The following is a 15072-nucleotide window of genomic DNA, read 5'->3' on the forward strand; positions in this document are numbered from 1 at the left end:
GAATAAAAAAAAAAAGAAGATACAAACTCACAGTGTTGAATACCAAACTTATTTGTCTAATGCTAATACTTGTTGTCAACTATACACATCTATAAAAACTGCTCCCCCCCCCCTATAAACAGAAAACAAGAACAAAGGAAACTTGATGAACAGAACCAGGATCACAGGCATTAGAGACATAGATAAAGAGGGAAAAAATAAAGAAAAGAGAAGAGAAAGACTAAAAGAAAGCAACAAGGCACATGGGGCATTGCCCAGAAACCAGTCTCTGTTGACGTAGCTATGTGAAGCTGCGGGGCAGCCGACAAATGCCAAACGATTCGGAGCTTTCAAACAAATTGTGTGTCAATATTTAGGCACGGTTGCATTGGGCAGTGTCCCTAAAGTTCTGTAGGGTGATAAATGTCTAGAGCGGGTTGCCGGGCAGTGGGGCAATTTTCCTCTCGTATTCCTTTCGAGTTCTGCCGGGAGTGCAGAGATGCGGGGACAATCAAGTCATACGCCTACTGAGGCCCAGATATCCAGGGGGGAAAGCGGAAACCTCGCAAAATGCTCTGTGGCCTATACAGAGAAAATTTGAGCTATTCAGGGTAATTCAATATTTCCAATTACCATAGAATACCTCACACATTCTGCAGTTTGTGCATATATAGGAAAAGGTTTGGTGATGCACAAATGATATTCAAAGAGAAACTGCCTGCATTATGCTCTGCATATTAGATTGTGCCGATTCCCAGGCAGTCTCTTTCATACAAACTATCAATCTTCATATTATACAACATAAGTTTACTGCAAAATACTTACACCCAAACCTGTCAACAAGGATGTGAATATGTGGGACTGGTAGTTACTGAGTGAAGTGGTTTCGACCATATGAAATAGCAATGTTACAATGTTATTGCCAGATTTTTGGTCTTGTCTTCAAGATCTTCTCTAGCAGATCATGCATTGTTTTTTGTCTCCTTCAATTCTCTTGCAAAATTACAATCATATTGGAGACACACTTGGTATTCAGATGTCATAAGTGTAAAATGTCCACATGAAAACTGATGCGTTTCATGCTTTACCATTTGCAACATCCATTACCAGAAGTATTTAAGTTTACAAAGTGCTATTAAGACACTACCAACAAAGACAGTAATTATGATGTCAGTTCTTTTGTGTTATGCAGAGAAAACTCAAGTATATCCAATTTTCCCTTTTTCATTCATTTACATTTGCTTTTTAAAGAAAGAAATTGCCATTTTTCTGTACTAACCCAATGTGCAATCCTTAATTGCAGACGTAATGCTGAATTCATGGTGTTAAGATATCAATATCACACAATGCAAACACACACAAATTTAGCATTCTTGACACAGCTTACATTTTGTCATAACCTTACTATTTTGTCTACACTGTTGCTATGGCTGTCAGGCCTTGCATTTTCTTTGTCTAATTTACAAGTACATTATCTTATTTGATGTCTCACATTGTGAGTATCAGAGCTGTTAAGAATCTAAAACTAGGGGATAAAGAAGAAGAAGAAGAAGAAGAAGAAGAAGAAGAAGAAGAAGAAGAAGGAGAAGAAGAAGAAGACAAAGAAGAAAAAGCTTTGACACATGGCATTTCTGTGTGATGATTTGCCAGGATCGCAACATATATTGTGGTCCTGAAAAGAGACTAGTTTGGGGAAACTCTCTGACTACAGAGTATACCTCTCTTCAGCTCCCGAATGTCGGATCCTTAAAACATGATGCTGGATCCAGAAATCTGGGCAGATTATTGGGATTAATGAAACCAGACATGAGGAACTCGGGGGCACTGAAATTCATCTCATGTCTCTTGTTTTTTCTCTCCAAACACTCCTTCTTTAAGAAGCATCTTTTCTTTCTTTCCAAAGATTCCTTTTCAAAGTATTGATGGAAATATATCTTCCACTCCCCCCCCCCCCCAAAAAAAAAAAGAAGAGTCCGCACATTGCACCGTGGTGAGAATCTTTGGCTGTCGCTCTTTCGCTTCAGCAAAGTGCATTTACATATGTGGCTGGTAACTCTAGCAGCCTGTAACCTCTAAAGTGAAATCAGAGCAGGTGGGGTTGGAGGAAACGGGAGACGGAGAGCAAAGAGTTTACTGATGAAATTTTAATTTCTCTAAGAAGGCTGCCAATTCAATGGTCACTCCTCATGAATGCGATCTAGGTTCTTAAGTGCCAAATGCGAGAAGGTGGAGTGCTCCAGAATGAATGCAGTGTGACGTCTAGCGTTTCATCCCTGTCACGAAATGGGCAGGAGGGCCAGGGATGCCATTCGAAGGGGGTGTTCCGTTCTCACACAGAGCCATTCTCCCCATCCCAGATATAGACCTCAATTTGCAAAGCTCTGTCACTGCATGAAAAGATTCAGCAGGACACTGAACAATGCACTTGTAAGACTTTTTTTTTTGTTCAGTTCCTTTGCAAACATACTAATAATGCAGTTTATCACAATTCTTCTAAAATTCTATGTACAATCAATTCATCTAAACTCAATGTCAATACAAATTGTAAACTACGATGCTGAGTTACAAGCCAACACAGTATTTTCCCCACAAACAGCATAGAGTATCCCCCCCCCCAAAGTCACTTTGACATACTCATAATACTACAGAAACTCCTTCCGGCACAATAACAATAAAATGCTTCACTTGAAACAGAGAAGCACTTTGTGGTGAAACTCAAAAGTAGTTACACAGGCTTACCATGAATTATTTTAGGAATATCATGCCTTTATTCGCACATCAATTCCAAGAAGTCTCCATCAAGCAATTACAGAGATACTTGCGTTTTACATACATTTCAGTGTGCAAGAATGATTCGCAAACCAGGGAGATTTTTACATTCTGGTGTCAGGACATGAAGTGGTGCCTATTTTTTCAGGGAGCCTTCTGCACATGGAGTCATGGAGAGTTGGTGACTTCGGAATATGATGAAAGGAGCAACTTCCCAGCATGCAGTCAGTTCAAAGAATTTCTATAGGCTTTGAATAAGAGTAGTATTGTAAAAATATGTCTCCTCCTGTAATCTTTGATGATCATGTTTGTTGGTATTGTTACATCAATTCTTTACCGTACCTGCCTGAAGTCTAAAAGCGCATGTTGTATTGGAACTGCACCCAACACTTTAAGGGGGCATTCCAGACGATGTCCATAATTTCACATCATGTAGTACATAAATCAACAGCTCCATGTATAGATTTGTGAAATTTATTGTGGTCTTTGAGCAGAGAAAGCAATACTCCGAAAAATCTTATACAAATTACACTGAACAGTAGCTGCGTTCAGACGGAGGCAGTTTTGGTTGGAATAACTACGGAGGAAGGGTTGGAGGAAGCTTGGTCGGAGGAAGGTCGGAGGAAAGGTGGGAGTAGTGCCCGTCTGAACAAGGTCGTGGTAACTTCCTCCATTGGGGAACTTACCACGACCTCTTCCTCCGACCAAGCAGGGAGGTGCTCTTCCCACCTTCCTGGACCAAGATACTTCTGAGTTTTTCAGGAGGGCTGTGGTAAATTGGTCAAAGTTTTTTCCCACGACCGTCCTGTGGACACAGGGTTGTGGTAAGATAAGCGTAAATTTGAATTCTAATTGCTGCACCATAAAATCTTACTCTGACTAGAAATATGTCTGAACATGGCTAGTGTTGATGACATAGGAGCCTCACATATTTCAGAAATGTAGCAGTGCAATTCCATTACAATAACACTTGATTGACAAGTTCACCTGTGTAGATGTATGCATACTTTCATCTTTTATTCTGCTTCCTTGAGCCCCAACTCATGAATTCTTATGGTACGGCTGCCATGTCATCATTCTTGTTCATTGCAATTTGTTATAAATTTTGAAAACATTCTTATTCCTCATCCCAATCACGATAAATTCTGAAACTCTGTACTCAGTGTAAGTAATTTATCGTTGTTCAAATGTACAAATCTGGAAATCATCGGGAGGTCTCCTTTAAGGAGTGTGACAACCTCCAAGTGAGAGGCAGGCGTCTAGGAATGCCAGGCATTTGATGAATGCAAGCAGCTCCACCACCGGCCATCTTACTTACATACTGATGTATGTCTTGAGCCTGTCAATCAACCTAATAATGATGAGGGACTCAACTGCACTTGGGGGTGGAGGTGGGGGTGGGGAGAGATGGGGAGGAATAAAAGGCTGCAAGCACATCAGAGAGGTGCAGAGGAGAAAAGAGGAATATATCACTATGAGCATGAAAAGAAAACAAGTGTCAGGGGTTTTGACTTAAGCCCTTCTGCCTGGATTCTGTCATTTGACTTCAGCCCTTCTGCTATTTCTGCCTGGATTCTGGAATGACAGTGAGCGATGACCAAGAGCCGGAGTGAGAGAGAGAGAGAGAATGATAAAGAAAGACAGAAAGCCAGAGAAGGAGAGAAATAGAGGCAGACATAGTAAGGGAAAGTTGAATGAGGAATAAATCACTGTATAGAGGGGAAAGGATTTTACAAGCATCAACTCAGACCTCACTGACCTATCTTTCACACCTACCAACAGGATTGTAAAGACACATCACTAGAATTGTGTTTCAAATTGAGCATTCTTGCCGTGTGAGTGCAAACTGGACACTTGTGTTTTAAATGATGGTCTGGAGGTGTTTTTCAATTATGTTTCGCCAGAATTAAGTAATTGAACTCCAATCACGTTTTTGGGGGGTGGAGATTATGGTAATCTTTTAACCACTTCAGCAGAAAGACAGCACAAGAGTGATTGACGAGAACTTCAAAAAAATCCAAACCTCCCCTTTTCACTCTGAAGTTCAAAATCACAGAATTTGTGAAGTATTCCTGGGTCGTGTGAACAAATGAAGATTTGAATTGTAATTGCAGCCGTGTTTGTAAATCAGCATTCAAATTAAATACTCTCAGTACGTGTGAAAGCATGGTAGATCTTGTTGATGACTCCAGTTTTAAAGTCAGGTTTATGACAACACAATGTAAAACATGACAGTGAGGGATGGGTTGCTGTGCCCCTGCTTTCAAAATAAGTGCATTAATTACCAATTGTCATTCTGATCAAACTAAAATGTGTTTCCAAGCATCCAGCGCAAGCATCAGAGATAGATCATGAACATGACAACACTTGAATTTTGTTGAGTGAACGAAAGGAAAAAAAAAATCATAGCAGCTGTCTTTATATAATGTGGACACACATCATGAACACTTGTGAATTTAATAAACCTTCAGCATCATTTGCTAAAGTGTGGTATTGAAAGGGTTGTGTGACAAAGCTAATAAAGTCTACTTTTTTTTTTTTTGGTGGGGGGGGGGGGAGGGGGAGTAGATAGACACCCTTCACAGCAGACTTAAATCAATTACACAGCTAATCTGAAAGTGGAAGCGATACCTTGGCGGCTTGATTATTTGGCGGGTCAGGTGTGACAGGCTTGTGATGCTGTAAGGAAGCTGGGGGTAATTTCTTTATGATCATATTCCCACAATCCCCACCAGGTCATGGGTGCTAGCCTGACAAAAGCAGACACGACTCTGCTCAAAGAACAGCATCATATGGCAGAGTTCATCTGGGCATTCACATACTGAGTGATAACCATCATGACTCATTTGACAACTAATGGCCGTCTTTATCGAACGCAGAAAATAGAGCCACGTTTAAAATCGAGCATGCGAAAAGTGGTCTGAAACGTGTTTCTACAGATGCCACATTTGTCTAAAAATTATATGATTGCTTGGTTACTGCACAGCTGCTTTATGCCGTTTGATCCCAGAAGTAGAAGTCAACTATCAAGCAGTATAATATAAACACATTTCAAAACGTTTTGTGTTTATCAGATCTGTTAGGCAAAGGCATTTGTGGCTCAAATGCGTTTCAAATCGCCCTTTATTGGCATTTCAAATCGGCATTTCTAACCATGGATGAAAACACAGTTGTGTCTGTCTGCTGCCAGAATATGCCTCAAACATGTTTAGAATGGTGATTAAGCCTCAGAAAAATTTTAGATAAAAGCATCCCATCCCATGCTACTTGAATAACTGGGCAGAAGTTTATCAGTTAAGACTGCTGTTCATATTCCATATTTTTGAGGTTACAAAGGAGTTCAAACAACTTTGATCCATAGTGCAGCAAATGGTGGCTTACACATCACTCATGACAAGACAGCAGCAGTCTTGATACACTCAGACAATTGCTAGCAAACAGAAGCAAACTTTCTCACGTCACTTTTCATTTTTTAGTTGATATTTGATCCATAAACAATACCTCTTATCAAAACATATATGAGGAAATATTGGTTTTGTTTTTTTTTAGTGTCAGAAAAAGCACCTAGACTTACTTTTCAAAATGAGATGTTGTTTTTCTTTAATACCAGAACAGGATATATTTTGCTCTGTATAGGCCTACCCTATTTTCTAATGCTTGAAAAAAAAGAAGAAACAATTTCGAGATAAACATACAATGTTTGCCTCTTATATTGTAGAATTTGACCTCAAATGAATCAATTTTTTTAGATACAGTAAAGGGAACTATTCTCTCTCCTGTTTAATACTTTAAGTATAACCCTATGTCATTAATTGTCATTAATCTAATTTTGAAGGGATGTACAAGCAACTTAGATAATGCTGCATCATATTAAGGCTAATCCTATGAGTAGGAGGGTAACCATGACAACCATCACTCTTCATTTCCCTTCACAAACATCTCACAAAATGGTCCTCCTACCTCTCCCTGCTCCCCCCCCCCCAATCATATGATGCTATTTTGTTCATGTAATCACATTGCTGTCAGATACAAAAGACAGCTGTCATAAAAGACCATATGCAAGTCACATCAATGCTTTCCCCAAATCTAGCACCTAAAAATAGTTTCTACACTCGGTGCCTTCTTTGATGATTTCTGTCGCATAGGAACCTTGACAGCTATCTGTCGAAACAACAATGACTGACGTCAATCATAAAAACATTGACAATTCAAATCAAATCCAGAATCCTTCAGCCATTACTAGTACCTCCTTATGCACTGATATCTCAATTTTCTGCCAAATTGCAGATGGGACTGTCGTGGATCCCAATTTTGAATAAATTTATTTATATATCTATTTTTCCCAGAATGCCGAGTTCAATATATGACAAGGCTCCCTCGTTTATCAAGTATTAATATTATGTCATGCCCCACCCCTTCTTTCATCTCCAAGTCCACCACATGAGTCATTGCCCTGCTCATCGAAACACATACTTCTGCTAGAACCCCTCCTTGCCCCACCCCATCCCCCCTCCACACACACACACACACACACACACACACACACACAAACATGTGGCATCAACGCAGGCTACTATATACTACTACTACTACAGAGACTCCAACTCTCCCGCTTTCGACGGGAGATCTCCCGCCGAAAGCCCATTTTTGCAGAATCTCCAGTTCTCCCGCTTGAGATTTAATTTCTCCCGCTTGAAATGATTTCTTACTTAATTTCATTGTATGTTGAAAAATAAGTCTTAGATAGCGCGAGAGAGCATCTAAAACCTTAGACCGCAAGGGACTCTGCGCTCGTGATGTGCGCTTCACGCACATCAAGTTGGAGTCTCCCGTTTGCTAGGGGTTTCAGGTGGGAGAATCTCCAGATCAGAAGGTGCTTGGGGTTGGAGTCTCTGCTACTACTACTACAGCCTGACCTCTTCTACACGGGAAAGGGGAGGAGTCTAGAACAGGGAGACTATTCCGCACACGGGGCTTAACTCAAGACTTCCTATTGCGTGACAGTGCACTGCTGGGACGGGTGGCACACGTCCACAAGTTGATGTGGTCAGTCAGTCAGTCCTCGGTATTGGACCAGTAAAAAGAGGCAGGCAGTCACTCAATGGTCACCCCATGACAGTGACACAATTAGTAACTGGCAGAGGCCAGCGCACATCCATACTCAACTTGTATCAATGGGGATACTATGCATGGAAGTGCTTTTTCAGTAAATGCGTAGATTATACGTACATTATATGTACAATATACAAGATTTAGGCCCATATACAAATAAAAAAACACACACATACATATTATATATGTTTGTATAACAATACAGTGCAACATGATGTATATCACTGTGAAACAATTGAATAGTTTGTAAGAGAGCCATACAAATGTAATTATTGCAGTTGTATTGTAATGCAAAAGAAAATAAAGATTATGAATTCCTGACTTTTGAGAAAAAGTGGTAAAGAATTATTGAATATGCAGCAACAAAAGTTTGATAAAAGGCATCCATGTTTAAAGCAAAAACAAACAAACAAACAAACAAAACAAAACAAAACAACCCTATACATTTGTAAAATTAAAAATACCATAAAGAGTCTGCATTTTTATATGCTAATATGATCTCATTCTAGTACTATATGTATCCCTTCCCTACCTCACAGTTTAGAAAATGATATATGATTTTCATGTTTAATTTATATTTGAACCATAATATCAGTGAGAGAAAACGAAGAATGGCCGGGTATTTTGTCTTTAATGTGAATGTCTTCAATTTTGTACAGAAAATTACAAAAATGAACAGTTATCTTTCATGATACCAAGCTTACAAGATTACTCTTCTTTCTACAAATAGTAACAGTAATGATAATAATGACCATTCCACCAATATCCTTGTGGTTATGAATGTAATCATTATCACTCTATAAGAAAAATTATTGAAACACTAGCAAAAGTTTTAATGTCATTTAGGAAAGTATAAAAACGTAATGTTATATATGACTTTGTTATATATGACTTTGTTATATTCTCACAGAGAGAGAGAAAAAAAGAAAGAAATAAATAATCTAAGGGATATACCAAACCAAGCAAATTTTTGTTTTTTGGTTTTGTTTTGCTTGTTTGGTTTTACAAAAGTTGCCTGTGTTTCAGACTACATTGCTTATACTGCAAGGCCATTATCATCCACTGTGCTGATTCTTTATTCATTGTGACTGACAAATCTGACAGATTACTTCAGCTCATCACTCCACTGTTTTCAAGCTGTTATTGCACTCACTTTGCTATACACGGTATGGGAGGCAGGTGCACGTCACAAGACCGACACCCACGAGTCATGCAGCCCACGGAGTCTTACAGCTCACAAGTCACACAGCCCATGAGTTATACAGCCCATTAGTTCGACACAAGGCTAGCAAGGCCCATGAGACCGACACATTAAGCCCCGTGTTGTATCTGTCGAACTCATGGACTGTTTTTACCTAGTGTCAAACTCATGGGCTTTATTTGCCTAACGTCAAACTCACGGGATGTATGACTCGCGAGCTGTATGACTCATGGACCTGTTTTCAATGTCGAACTCGTGGGCCGTATGACTCGTGGGTGTTGGTCTACTGGGATGACCCCTGGGAGGCATGTGTGTAGCACTGTCCTGAATGGGGTGTGGGAAGAGATCTCTATTAAACTACAGTTGAATTACAGGCAGATTTTGTCTTGGACACACCACTCAGTTTATCTGGACTCCTACTTGACTTCGTTCAACAAATTCAACAATCACCAACCGCACAACTGAAATAACAGTGTAACCTATCGAGAGATACGGGTAGAAATTGTCTTGCATAATTGGATAAATGAACAAATAGTCAAGTAAATAGGTTTTCAGTAATGTTTGAGCATTAACAAGCATGAATATCTGTATAACTCAGAATAAAACAATAAATACAAATTTAGAAGCCAACCCATCATACACAGCAAGTGAAGCAGTTACATAGGCTATGTATAATTATGTACTGTTCCTTGCATACATACTACTGCTCATCACTATTTACGAACCTATCTATAAAGCTTTTTTTTTTCTTTCTCTATCTCTCTGTTTTTATTCAATACAACTTAAAGCTGTATTCACCATAACTGCCAGGTTCTTTTTGTTATAAAAGGCTGCCTAGAAATGTGTTTAAATATTACAATATCAAGCAGATGTAAGCATATCAAGCAGTGGTCTGTAATACGATAGAATCAAACCTTCATAAAATGGCAGAAGACCATGTACTTTGGCAGACTCTCACATAGGTGAAGGTGTGAGAAACAATTAATGATGGTAGTGAGCTATTTTTGTTTAACCCCCTCCTCCCCCACCTCCTCAATAACAAGGAAGAATACATGCATTTCAGTAATGGTTCGTTGCTTCACAAACGAACGAAAGTAGAGAGATTTGATGCATTAAAAACAAAATGCTCCATGTTTTTACTCCAAAGTCTTGTATCATCTAAAGACTCTGAAATGTTCAATAGAAAGTATGCATAATGTCTTGCATGATACGAGGACAGACGGTCTAAGAGTGAGCACAAACTTAGTCATAAAGACTGGAACACAAAAGGCAGACTCACTACATTGGGTTTGAATTACTAAACCACAAGCACTGCAATGTGCCGCAGTTTTTCATGCCCGGATTCTGTTACGTCTGCATCATCCCCTTAACTGTATTACGTTTCGGTTGGTACTAATTGATGAAGGAAACCGGAGACGTGGGCCGTGATAGGGGATATTTGGCTAATATCAGGAGCTGGTCGGGCCTGTTTGACATTCGATCACATGGGATGTACCGTCCTGTAAGCAGAGACGCTCTTCCTGGTTGCTGGCCTTTCGCTACATTCGATACCTATTTTCATGAACAGTCGTGATTATCTAACTAGGTGAATGTAGTAGGCTGAGGGTGGGATTCAGAAAAGGTGCTGGCTTTCGGCGAGAAGCGCAAATTACTGTCCCCCGTACTCTTCTGCCACTTCTGCCACGTTAACTCTACATCTAGTGGGTTATCTTCTTATCTCATACGACATATAACTTTTTCTCACGGGATATTTCTCCTGCAAGACATGTTAATGTCTGTCAGTCCTAATTTGGATCATGGCCTGAATATTGGAATACATGACAACAAGCGTAGTAAAATTTTTAATTCAAGTATTACTAAACAAGACATTCTAAGAACAGTAAGCAGATTACATAAACCAGGTCCATCCATATGTATCATATAAAACATCACAATGACTCCAACCTGCAGATAGTGTGCCTAGACTACAGCAAAACTGAATAAGACATGATTTCATATTCTATCATCAACGGATCAATCTGTGTGTGCGTGTGTGTGTGTGTGTGTGTGTGTGCGTGTGTGTGTGTGTGTGTGTGTGTGTGTGTATACACACACAAATTCAAACAGTTAACAAGTTTTTAACAGTTTGAATCAAGAATACAGTAAACAAATGCACATCCCATTTGCAGGTCTGAAATAACAAGTTTCACATGTGAAAGCAAAATAATTAGAGCATGAAATACCTTTTGCAGATAAAAAGCATTAGTAATAATAAGAACATGAAACTGACTTTCAATGTGAAATGTAGTGTGATTAGATGCCATATTACATGTCAGATGTTAGATGACAGATATCATAATACAGGGATAATATTTATGTACTGCCCACTTATAAGTACGTGATTTAGAGCATGTACAGATATAACCAAGAGAGATTAATAACACAGAGAAACAGAGTGAAACTGAATACACACTCAACAGAATAGTTCGGTTTTCAAAGTGTAAAATTAATTCTAGTAACTAGAACTTTTTTTTTCACTTTGAAATATCATTGGATAGATTCATGCATGGCGTCTAAGCATGACATACATACCACTCAATGTTCACGTTGCCTGAAAGGATGTGAATAGAGTAAGGGGGGGGGGGGGGCGGCTGCATAGAGTAAAAGGGGTTGAACAGACGATTTAAAAGAGTAAAGTTAACTCAGTGTGCCACACTGTAAAGCCCCTGTGTGCCACATTATTCTGAGACCGCAATGCAGGTATGCTTTGGGGAAAACATTGTTTTTTCAAATCCACGTAACTTTCTATAAATTTTTACCTATGCCGGACATGCAATGAGCAAAGCTGCAGAGAAAACCCAAGCTCTGCTATGATGTAAAATTCTATGACAAATTTATGATTGATTTTCTTTCAAATGACCAGTAGCCATAATATTGTGGAGGCATGACTTTTGTACACAAAACAATGACAGAAACTTATAATTTATACAAAAATCCAAAAGGAAACACTGCTTGGTATTCAATTAATATTCGCCAAACAATGCAAGCTGCAGATAAGAGGAACAGAATCATGAGTGGAACTTCCATTGTTATGCGGCATTTGGCGATTTATCGATCGGCTTGGGCGGGATTGTATGTTTGAGCAAAATATGCAAACTTGGCAAGCCGTCAACTGAGTCGGGCGTGCGAATGTGGCACATAAGAGTTAAGTGGAATCAACCAGAATAGTAGATATCGTGTAAGGGAAAAGTTACAGACTAAGGGTTGATGCCCCTTGGCAACAGCAGAGTACATGCTAAAAAAAATTTTAAAAAAGAAAGTTTGACAATCTGAGACAAAAATGAACTGCAATGAATTGCCAAGAACGAGAGATTATATTGGACCTTCTAAGAATAGTGACACTTGATTCCATACGACAAAACTTGGTCAATTTAACATGCTTCCTCTGTGTGAGGGCAGCGCTGTGAGACATGGAAGGGGGAATATGGAGAGCAGGGGAAGGAGAAAGGGTGCAATGTAAGCTCCAAGAGACACTTTTGTACCAGTGAAAGCGACTTGTCGGAGACACCAACTATCAATTTTTATGTATCCTTTTGTATATTCCATGTGTTTAGGTCATAGTCTCATGGTGAGTATCATTTCAATGTGGCTATCTGTCTAGGGTTCCTCAGAACCTTCTCTACATTTGAAATGACCTGCACAGAAAGTCATCTTACTTTAAGCCAATTCATTGTATACTGTATAAGCTGTTATTTTCGCGTACAGATATTTTCGCGAATGAGGTCTCGGACATTTTCGCGAGATGTTGTTTTCGCGAATGGAAACCTTGGCTATCGTAAGTGTACTACACGTGTATTTACCTGGCGCATATAGCGGCATTTTCGCGTGTTGTTAAATTTGCGGTCCAAGAGTGATTCGCGAAATTCGCGAAAATTAAACCCTCGCGAAAATAACAGCTTATACAGTAATCTCTGTGAAGAACAAATAATTTGATTGCATGGGAAGTGGAGTAACTTTAACTGAATTCACCTCTGAGGCACAAGTTAGGACGCCACATGTGGAATGCAATGATCTGCAAAGAAAAATGAACAGAAGTTACAGAACATTATACACTTAAAAAAAAAAAAATGTCTGCAGAAGAGTGGCTGCATTTCAAACACAAGAAGAAGTTACAAAGTTTTGAGGTTAGAAGGATGTCTGAATATCTAAAGTCACATTATCCTCAGTCACATTTTTCTTACAGAAAGGGGAGGGGGAGGGGATGGGGGAGTGGTTAGTGGTGATGGACTTTCCTCTATTGGTTTTCCAAACACTCAAGAATTTCTCAAAATGTATGTGTTGGTTAAAGGTCTGGTTTACCTTTGGGAGCAGTGATTTGATGCATATGTGTAGGTCTGTTGTATCACAAAACATCCTACCATATGAAATTTTCCCAATAAAGCCTAAAATATAAGGAGATATCAGTATTTTTCTTAATAAACCGTAACTGTAGACGGTGTAGTCTGGAGACATTTTTATTATAACTATTGTTTACAGTTTGTGTATTTAGCAATACTTAACATCGATAAAACTGATTCACATTTTTACAGTGGTTGTTTCTATCCCTAACTCAAATTTTAGAGCTTTTTTAAAGCACTAATGGTGGGATTTTGTTTCATCTGCAAATGGTAAATTATGCCTTTAATATGTACCAGGTATTGTCATCAATTGTCAAGAATTCATGTTGCAAAGGGATCTTCTTTTGCCATTGGGGATTTGCCAGTATATGGCTTTGGAGAGCTGGATACAGAGAAGGGGGGGGGGGCATCTAAAAATATATGGCATTCTATATTACTGCAACACTGGATATTTTTGCATTTTGCACAACCAGAAACTAGCACGAAAATATAAGCATGCAAATATTTTTGCTTGCCGTATGTTGATAGTTGATGTCTTGATTCGGCCGAATTAAAAACACGTGAAACTCTTCTTGCCTGGCCAAGCGCGAAAAGTTAGTCGAGTGAAAATATCCACTTTTACAGTAATTTAAGATTGTTTTCCAAACAACAACAGAAGCAGTCTTCAAGAAGTCTGAAGCATAACAACACAACATGCAACAATGGTGTGAAGTGACTGTTGTTCTCCTTGCAAACAAGTTTGTTACTAATAGCAGCAAAGTACATTCTTTCACAGGAAAAGCTGCTCATTCTGGAGACAAGATAAGGACATATCTTTTGCTTAACCCACTGAGGATAAGTTGATTTTGATGTATCACGCATTTCCCAAAGATACCTGCCCGAGCATACTTGGGACTAGTCTTCAACGGGTGAAGTGTTATCATCATATGTCATATCAACTTAGCAGTAAAATAGTGGAATGTAACACTACCTTTTCCTGATTTTATCTGTTCCTATGGTTACACCTGCAATAATAAAAAAAAAGTAGGAAAGGAGACTGCACTTTCCTGGAATAGGAGAAGGTGGAAAGGGCAGTTAGAGTTTTTTTTTTTTGGGGGGGGGGAGAGAAGAGGACTAATTGGTGCCTAAAAGATCTTTGAAACAAATTTGTGAAGAGAGCATGAAGAGATCTAAGCCTCTGGATCAGTAGTCTAGATTCTCTTTAAGCCATTCTGTGCCAATGAGTCCAATGTGCACAACTCTTACACACAAACCTATGAGCAGGTAATATCATGTGGCATGCAGAGGGTTTAATAGAGTATCATCACACAGTCCATACAGTGGGACAATGCACTAGCTCATAATATTGTATCATGGCCAGGGATTTTCTTTTTTTTCTTTTTTTTTTATTCATCTCAATTTTGTTTTCATTCTCTACCAATACAGGATCTAAGAAGGATGGAATGGAGAAAAGTACTCTGTAAAAAAAAAAAAAAAAAAAAAAAAATACAAAAAAGAGTGAAATTGGAGTGAAATTGGAGTGAAAATGGAGTGAAAATTGGAGTGAAATTGGAGTGAAAATGTTCATTTCACTCGTTTTAGAGTGACCTTAGGGATCACTCAAAAATCTTTGAGTGATCCCTGAGATCACTCCAA

This window comes from Diadema setosum, chromosome 1 (assembly GCF_964275005.1).
Source record: "Diadema setosum chromosome 1, eeDiaSeto1, whole genome shotgun sequence".
NCBI classification, from domain to species: Eukaryota; Metazoa; Echinodermata; class Echinoidea; order Diadematoida; family Diadematidae; genus Diadema; species Diadema setosum.